The sequence below is a fragment of the Sorex fumeus genome, unplaced genomic scaffold (genome assembly GCF_029834395.1).
Source record: "Sorex fumeus unplaced genomic scaffold, SorFum_2.1 ptg000070l, whole genome shotgun sequence".
Lineage (NCBI taxonomy): Eukaryota > Metazoa > Chordata > Mammalia > Eulipotyphla > Soricidae > Sorex > Sorex fumeus.
In genome coordinates this window covers 2,786,167-2,792,868 of record NW_026606127.1, presented here as the reverse complement: position 1 = coordinate 2,792,868, position 6,702 = coordinate 2,786,167, and the positions used below count along the sequence as shown (strand labels likewise).

General features: G+C 40.7%; 1 pseudogene; it reads right to left on the bottom strand.

Moving 5' to 3' along the window:
- Positions 1-328: 328 nt before the first annotated feature.
- On the bottom strand, positions 329-425 carry LOC130037052 (uncharacterized; annotated as a pseudogene).
- Between the last annotated feature and the right edge of the window lie 6,277 nt (positions 426-6,702).

The following is a 6,702-nucleotide window of genomic DNA, read 5'->3' as shown; positions in this document are numbered from 1 at the left end:
AACCTTTAGCTTGAAGTCCATGTGGTCTGATACTAGTATGGCCACTCCAGCTTTGCGGAGGTGATATTTTCTTGAAAACTTGTTTCCCAGCCTTTTACTTTTAGCCCATGGGTGCTTTGATTGTTCAGACATGTTTCTTGCAGGCAGCAGAATGTTGGGTTCAATTTTCTAATTCATCTTCCTATTCTGTGCCTCTGAATTGGCACATTTCATCCATTGACATTGAGAGAGATTGTTGTTTTGGGGATTTGTGCTCTCTTTATGTATAATTTTTGTACTTGTGGGGATTGTCTTAGCTTAAAGTATACTTGTTAATTCTTCTTGCAACAAAAATATGGAATGCTTTACAAGTTTGCATGTTATCTCTGTGCAAGGACCATGCTCATCATTGTATCATTTCAATTTTAGTATATGTGTTACCAAACCTAGTAGGAGTAAATTTTTCCATATTTTTCGCTTCTTATTGCTTTGAGTGTTGTCCTTCCTCACTCCTATGGCAGACAATGATTCCTAATCAAGGAATGTATTTCAAAGCAGCATGAATAATAAATAGATTTAGAATTTTAATGTCCCAGAAATAAAAATATGGTTTTTACTATATTATCGTTTACCATACCCTAGGCATCAGTTTTACAAAATAATTCTTTTGGAAGATGGTATATGAGTTTGTTTAATGTTGTTCCCTGAATCCTTCATTAAGGACATTAAAATAGAGCCTTTTGCTGTTCTCACCTCAGTCCTGTGTACACCTCCAGGAAAAGGTGAATGGTGTTGTCTGCACTTTGACCACCTTGAATGTATGTAGGATTTTTCTCCTGAAGGATGAGGTGAGGATCATATTGATGATTTCATTCCACCTTATTACAAGTTCAACTTGAACGGAAGGTGAGACTCATGAGACTCCTATAAAGGACAGAACAAAGGGTCTCAGTGAAGTTTAATGGCCAACTCATATTAACAACATAGATGACTCAAAGTAACCTGTGTGCATCTTTGTGTGTAGTGAGTTTCATATCTACTGATAGTGATTGTCAGTCATGACACATGGGCAAAACAGACCTGTAATTAAAAACCTAGTTCTCTGAGCAGAGTGGGGTCTCTGAGGTGATTGAACAAGTGTGTAGTAATTTATTGCTAAGCACATAAGTATTTTGAATGATGTGTACTTTTCGATCTAAAATTAATTCCAAATATGTCTAAAACGACAGTGTCCTGACCTCGCACCTGGCTTTCGTCACCGAGGCCCCTTGGAGGTGCCGGGGGTGAGTTTCCCTCACCGCCCTGATTAGAGCCCCGGCAGCTGAAGACCTCTGCAACCAGCCATAGCTACGCTTAAGACCACCCTTCCCAAGCTTGAAGGAGCCTCTTGCATGAAGGAACTGGAAGAGGAACCCAGATGTGCGGGACCGGGGGATGAGAACTCCATGGCTGCTCAGATCAAGACTGTGCCCCCTGCTTCCAAATCCCCCATCTTCTAATAATTAAGTGCTACAACCACGAACTGCTCCTGGATCCATGTAATGCCATCAATGGCCAACATCCAGAGACTGGATCTTATTTAGAAGACAGCAACTCTGATAGTCCAGTTCTCACTCTCAGAGAACCTGGTAGGCTTCTGTGACTTCTGTGAGTATTTTGCCCGCATGGCGGAGTCTTTGTTTCTGGTCACTGTTTCTTTTGAGGTACAGAAGCTGCTTAATTTAAGATAGTTCCCTTTGTTTTTCTCTGTTTCCAGTTGCTTGGCAAGTGGCGTGTTATATTTGAAGATACCTTTAGCTTCAATGTTGTGGAGGGATTTGCCGACCGTGTCATCAATGAGCCTGAGGGATTCTGGTCTGATGTTGAGGCCTTTGAAACATTTTTATCTGACTTTTGTGCATGGTGTTAGGTAGAGGTCTGAGCCATTTTTTTTTTTTTGCATGTATCTGTCAAGTTTTTTCTGCACCGTTTGTTCAGAAGGACTCTCTTGATCCACTTCACATTTCTTGCTCCCTTATCAAAGATTAGATGATTATATATTTGAGGGTGTGTGTCAGTATATTCAATCCTTTTCCATTGGTCTGCAGCTCTGCCTTTGTTCCAGTACCATGCTGTTCTCATTATTATCGTTTGTAGTAGAATTTGAGGTTGGGGAAGGTGATGTCTCCATTGTCTTTTCCCCAAGAATTGCTTTAGCTATTCGTGTGCGTTTGTTGTTCCATGTGAATTTCAGGAGTGCTTGATCAATTTCTTTGAAGAATGTCATGGGTATCTTTATAAGGATCAAGTTGAATTTTTACAATGCTTCGTGGAGAATTGCCATTTTGACAATGTTAAATCTCCCATTCCATATGCAGTATATATGTTTCCATTTCCTCCTGTCTTTTTTAATTTCCTGATGTATAGGTCCTTTACCTCTTTAGTTAAGCTGATTCCAAGGTTCTTGATTTTCTGCGGCACGATTGTGAATGGGATTGCTTTTTCATGTCATTTTCTTCTCTCTCATTACTTGCATATAAAAAAGCCATAGACTTTTGGGTATTGAGTTTATAGCCTGCAATTTTACTATAAATGTCTATTGTCTCTGGGAGATTTTCGTAGAGATTTTAGTATTCCCTGAATATAGTATGATATCTTCTGTGAATAGTGAGAGATTATTTCTAAATTTCATACATGAAAAACCCTTAATATTTTTTTCTTATCTATTTTCTCTTCCAAGTACTTCCAGTACTACATTGAAGAGAAGTGCCAAAATGAATTTTTACTTAGCACATTCTGTCTGTAAATTTCTATGCTAAGAACGGTGGAAGAAACAGTGATATCTTAGTAATTTACAAGTAAATTATAAAGACAGATAATTTAAAAGAATTTCTTTGTATAAATTTCAAAATGTGTAGCTTTTATTAAATATATTAAGAATAAATTGTAGGTCTTGATTATACCATGAAGATTATTTTCCTGTTAGAAGTTACCCTTCTAAAATGCAATAAAGAGACACATTTTGAAAATGTTGATTATTCGTTAATTCATTCAATGAATGTTTGTAGTCTGGTTGTGCAGTGCCTGCAGGAAGTCAACCTGTACCCTCAGGTGAGTGCATCAACAGTCTGATGGTGTCTTCATGCTTCCCGATAACCTCAAATGGCCACTGTGCCTCTGGCTGGCTCCCAACACCTCAGGACTACGTTTCCCGAGAAATTAAATTCCCGAAAGATATGTGGGAGCCATGTTAACAAACCACCCCAGGCTCAGCTATACAAGCTAATGGATTGGTCTTGTTTCAGAGACCCATTGACATATCTGGAAGATATCAACAGCCACAGTTAACCTTGGACCTGCAAAAGGCTGAAGACACTAGGGTAAATCAGAGGGAGGCAGGTTAGTTTGGTGCCCACCCAACCAGAACCCAGTGCAGCCACTAGCTCCCACAATCCAAAATCGCCACCATGCTCTCCTCTGGTTTCCATCGTCTAAGGATGGCTCTCACTGAAATATAACAGCTGAAAATTCGGATATGCGGGTTTTGTGACTGAAATCTCCAGGCTTTCTCTGGGCAGGATGGGCATCCCACCCCCACTGCCCTGTACTTACGGAAGCCTCAGCAGTCATTTCCATACCTCAAAGCTACTCCAGGCTTACCTTCCTGATAAAAATGCTAAATTCCTTGAACAAACATGATGACCTCTTAGTACCTGTACGAGACCCTTAATGCACAAAATAAAAAGGAGACAGAGAGAAAGAATTAAAAAGCCTGCTATAGAGACACACTGGGGGTTGGGGTAGGGTGTTGGGGGATGGTTTTAGGGAACCAGGAATATTGGTTTTGGGAAATGTACACTAGAGGAGGGACTGATGTTGGATCGTTGTATGACTGGAAGCAAATTATGAATAGATTTGCAATGGTCTATCTCACAGATATTCAATAAAACATTAAAAATATATATCCTTCATTTGTACCTCAGAATACTGATGAAACTTTAAAACCCAGCATATCTATTTTTGTGTTCTCTGTAGGAAAAAAAATGTTACTCACCTGTGTGCCAATAGCTTGTAGAAAGCTAAACCCAAAGATATATCAATGACTGTCTTTGGCATGAATACTGTAATTTCAGCTATGTTATGTTTTAGAATCAGTTCATGGACAAGACGTCAAGAGGAGCAGTGGCAAAGTGCATCAATGTTGAATGGATAATGTTTCAGGAGCTTGCAAGGGAGATGGGAAGATTTGGCATGAGTAAACGGAAGAAACAGAAGAGTGAAGTACTAATAAGTATCATGAGAAAAATGCAAGGGAGGACATTTACTGGCAAGTGTCACACTCTGTTGAGATTTTGGTGAGGATAAGTATTAGAAAGTATCTTTCCCATTTAGTGGTAAAAAGGTAACTTTGATGGGTGTATTTAAAATTTACTTTAACGATTAGAATTACCAAGAGATACAAAGTTACAAAGTTGCTCATAATTGAGTTTCAGTCATCTAATGTTCTAGAACCTTTCCAGTATATTGGGGCATTTTTGAAGGAATATCCCTGGTGCGAAGACTAGGGCATCTGAATCTTAACACATTTCACCAAATATATGATCTGTACTCACATGATTTACACTGTCTCCCCTGCTCTTTGATTTATGTTTTCATGCAATATTTCCTTGTGAACCTCACCTCAAGTGAGGCTCCCTAATTAAGACAAGTACATGTTTCTGGGGCACTACATATTTTTTGGTGTCTGGGAGAGTCTCTAAAGCAATGCTCAGGAGGTGTGGGGGCCCCACAGACAATTTTCAGAAAACGTGGCCATGGTGCTTGGGGTCCTCTGAGGCTATACAGCCTTTGATACTCTGGCAATCAGGTGGTGCTGGGAGTCAAATTGAGTGCATGTGAGACAAGTTCCATAAGCACTACACTATCTCTTGCAGCCCTGGGTATTAGATTTATGTCATCATTCTGAGGTCCTCCCTTTTGTCAGAAAGCAGAGACTTGTGCAGGAGAAAGTGGAAGAGACTTTAGGGTTTAGCTAGGTTGACTGAGTAGCTGGTGATACCATTAAGATTGGAACATAAAGTAAAAATAAAACAAGAGCCCCGTGCCTTTTCCCGCTGAACTCGACACCCTCCACAGGGGTACACCTGCGGACAACACCTGCAGCAGCTCCTTTGGACTATCCATCACCTAATCAGCCCTCCCCTCCAGGTGGGTAGAGGGAGCACAAGCCAGGTTCAACACTCCTCCACTCCTCACCCCCAGCCCCTCACCTTTTCCTGCAGAACTGGACACCCTCCAGCAGGGGACACCTGAGGCAGCTCCATGGGATTTTTCATTGCTCCTCCTACATTCCAGGATCCTGGGAGGGAGTGACCCTGGGATGGGCCAGGGGCGTGACCACCATATAGGGAGCGTTTCCTCCCAGAAGTGGGCGTGGCCTTCTCCTGGGTGTCCAGCCCCAGTTATATTTCCCAATCTGGGCACTCAGGACTTTCATCTCTCACTTTGTCGCCTAATACCGACTAAAAATTTCTGACCACCTCTACTAGAATACAACAACATCCCACTCGCCTACTCCATTTATAACAAAAGACCTGTATGAAATGTGCTGTACAAGCTCAAAACTAAAAAGTACCTCCTCCAAAGCGCAAATCTCCACCACAAGGAGAATATGAAGAAAAGAATCCCGAATCCTCAACCGAGGTTTTCCACAATTGCACTCTCTTTGATAAAGAATTCCAGGATAAAATGCAGAAGGTGTTCAAGGACCTACTCAAAGAGTAAATGGAAGAGATATCCAAAGACTAAAAGAAGAAATGAAAAAAACAATAGAAAAGAGAGCCAAGAAAATACAGGAAGAAAAGAGAACAGAATTTTAAAAAGCTACAAAAAGAAGATTCACAAATAAAGGATTCAGTGGATGAAATTAAAAAGTTAGTAAGTGCCCATAGCAATAGGATAAGTGCAGCTGAAGTTAGGATCAGCGAGCTTGAAGGTGAGCAACAGAAATCCCACTGGGAAGAACAAGCAATAGCAAAAGACCTCAAAATGGCTCTAAGGAGAATCAGAGACCAAGGGGATGACGCCAAGAGGAACAACATTAGAATCATTGGAGTACCAAAAGGACAGGGAAACAACCCCAATGAAAAAGCTAGAGTAAAAGAAACCATTGCTGAAAAGTTCCCAGAGTTAAGGAAAGCCGACATCCAGATCCAAGGAGCCAGAAGGGTACCAGCTTAAGGAGACCCCAGAAAAAACACTCCAAGCATATCATAGTCAGAACGATGGATGCTGTGGACAGAGACACAATATTACAAGCAGCAAGGTCAAAGAAGGAAATTACATACAAAGGAGAACCCCTTAGATTCACAGCAGACCTATCAGTGGAAACCCTCAAAACCGAAGGCAATGGTTGTATATAGTGAAAAAATTCAAAGAAATGAACGCCTCACCGAGAATACTCTATCCAGCAAAACTCTCACTCAAATTCGATGGAACGATACACCACTTTTTAGATAAACACAAACTCAGCAACTTCATACACTCAAAACCAAATCTAAAAGAAGAACTAAAGGGGCTCCTGTAAGAAAAGAAGAAAAACACGTGTAAACACAAACAACTCCTACAGGAAGATGGCACAAAACCCTATGACAATACTCTCCCTTAATGTCAATGTCTAAATGCACCTACTAAGAGACACAGAGTGGCAAAATGGATCCAGAAACTGAAACCAGCATTCTGCGT